Source organism: Anneissia japonica, unplaced genomic scaffold (genome assembly GCF_011630105.1).
Source record: "Anneissia japonica isolate Jap-2015-1 unplaced genomic scaffold, ASM1163010v1 scaffold168428_len6107_cov135, whole genome shotgun sequence".
Lineage (NCBI taxonomy): Eukaryota > Metazoa > Echinodermata > Crinoidea > Comatulida > Comatulidae > Anneissia > Anneissia japonica.
Window position 1 is genome coordinate 1 of NW_022733598.1, and position 2,758 is coordinate 2,758.

At 33.9% G+C, this 2,758-nt stretch overlaps 1 long non-coding RNA gene across 1 annotated transcript; it reads right to left on the reverse strand.

Moving 5' to 3' along the window:
* On the reverse strand, window positions 1-1,421 carry LOC117116207. The gene is made up of 3 exons (XR_004446704.1): window positions 1,322-1,421; window positions 304-462; window positions 1-44 (listed from the first exon to the last, which is right to left on the reverse strand). It is a non-coding gene; the product is annotated as an uncharacterized LOC117116207 (long non-coding RNA).
* Window positions 1,422-2,758: the final 1,337 nt, after the last annotated feature.

Sequence of the window (2,758 nt, forward strand, 5' to 3'; positions counted from 1 at the left end):
AACCCCAGGTCTTCACATATATATTTTGGGTACCAGGAACAATGCTAAATAAAAATAAATATGAACATTTATAAGATTATTTCAAAATCATTCCGTTATACTAATAATCATCTGTGTTTAACTACAAGAAACTTAAAGCTCTGTCCAGACTATAAATTTTTATGTATGCCCATATATAGTCATGATGTGCCCATATATAGTCATGATGTGCCCATATATAGTCATGATGTGCCTATATATGTTCATAGTGTGATGTCATTATGACCATATTTAGGCATGCCACATGTTTCTAATTTTACACACCTGTCTGTTGTTATCTCTTCTTGTTTAAAAGCTGCATTGTTTTTCTTGCGTACTTTTGGTACAACATCTGGTTTGTTAGCAAACCTCTCGTTAGGTGTTACGTCTTCGACTGAGACAATGTCCTCAATGTCATCTAAATCATGAGGCATTTTGATCAATCTGCTTGGAAAAAGATACACATACACTTGTAGAAGATCTGAAGTCTTGAGCTAAAAACCTGAATTTGAATTGTCTGATTTGTATATTCAGGTAATTTAAAAAACTTTCAATTATAAATTTTAATGAGAAAAAATATTTCACCGGAGTTACATAATACCTTTCCTACATTCTTTTGAATAGACCATCAAATTGGCTGGTATGGGAATCATTTTAAGGAATTATGTAGTGAAATGTGATATTCAGTTTCTGTATACAATTACAATCATAATTATAATTTGCTTTTTTTACCACGAAACACCAGATTGAACACACTGAAGACCGTGAATTTAAGATACGCCCTTTTCCATGAATCGGTAGACATCTTGAAGTGATGACAAACAACCCAAGTCAGTGGTGGTGCGTAACCAACAAACATAAGATAAGGCGTATAAAACGTGTGCAATTTAATAACTGAATTAATAAGTACGCTCAACTTGAGGCCTTCCTAAAAATAAGTAGGCCTATAGGCCTCTAGGCCTAGTCCTCCTGTACTACTAGGCCTAGTCTTAGGCCTAGGCTAGGCTCCAACTCCAAGGCTCAGACGGTCAGTCAGTCAGGACTAGATAGGCCTAACTAGCTAGATATAGTAGAGTAGAGGGGCTAGCCTAGAGGCCTAGTTGTCTAGGCCCAAACTATCTATCATCTACGCCTAGGTAGGCCAGGCCAGGGTCGGGTGATAGGCATAGCTTTCGCTTTGACTAGGACCGTAGTATAGACTAGCTAGGCTAGGCCTAAAGATCTATTATTTTATAAGTTATTGTTTTAATATGAAACGTATATATTTAACATAAAAATTTCAATTGATCCACAAACATCTTACGTTTTCAGTAAACTACTTTCAACTGTTTTTCTTTCGTGATAAACAAACCATGCATTGCTTGGGCCGAAGCCTAGTTTAGTATAAGGTCAGAGGTTACGCCAGACAGGGTGAGAAACTATAATTATTGTAAAAGCAATACGTTTGCATTTTTATTATTAAAATTGTTTAAAACGAAAATATTTAAATTTAACTTGCCATTAAAACATAATGATTATTTATTTATTTTAAAATAAAGTATTTTTTGGCCAAAACTTCCCCAAATTAGCGCCCTCTAGAGTAAAGGAACCTGGAAACTTTTTGCAAAGATTATAAATATTTACCTCTTTGGGCTTATTCGACTGGTTCATTTCGTTGAGTATGAATTTTCGTTGAGTACAGTATTATTATATTTTCATTGGACTGGTTCGTTAAATAGACTTAAACCAGAGTACGTTAATCAGCGTTAAGTTATCCATGTGACCAAAAAAAAAAACCTGGCCAATTGGTGAGTTTATAAACAACATTTGCGTTAGTATAAATTAAATTTCATAAAATAAAAATTATAATATTTAAACAGTACCTACATTGATGGAGAAGGCTGCTTCGGATTGTGGCAGTATGGGTTTTTCGTAAAAAAATGTTTTCATCCCGTTTTTAAATTCTGTTATTTTTTTACTTCAATGTGGGTAAATATTATAATTTTTATTTTCTGAAATTTAATCTAAATTATATTAACGCAAATGTTGTTTCTGGTTACGGTTATTTTCGTTGCCAACGAAGTCTCTTTTACAAACGTACCAGTCGAATGAAAATGATACTCAACGAAAATTCGTACTCAACGAACTAAACTAGTCGAATAAGCCATTTGCTTTTTGTTAGAAAGAAAAAAAAAAGAAGAGAAGCTAATGATCGAAGTTTGAAAAAGAAATTGTCTCAAAATTCACCAAATCAGTAAGTCTAACGAAGTCGTTGTTACAAATATGAATATTTATTATACAGTTTTTCTACACGGAAGATAAAATCAAATCTGATTAAGAAAACCTTTAATGAGGTTGTAGCCTAGGCCTAGCCTAGCCTAGGCTAGGTACCTGGTAGCTACCTAGCCTAGGCGATACAAGGGAGGACCTTATTTTATAGGCCAGCAGTGATTAGGCTTATGTAGGTATAGGCCTATGTTTGTATGTTTAGTACTAGGCCTATGCCTAGCCTATGGTAGGCATACTCTACTCTAGCCTGCTAGTCTAGCTACTAGGCCTAAATAGGCTAGTAGTAGTAAGAATTTAGTTTGATTTTAAAAGTGTTTTTAGCATATCACAGCCAGAATAGTTTTAAAACTGACTGTTGTTATTCAGTAGAAAAAAATGAAGGTTTTAAGCTTTTGGATACCAGCTCTACCTCAACATCTAGGATTTGTGTATATTTGTCAGAATAATATCTGTAAAAATTTTAACATTGCTA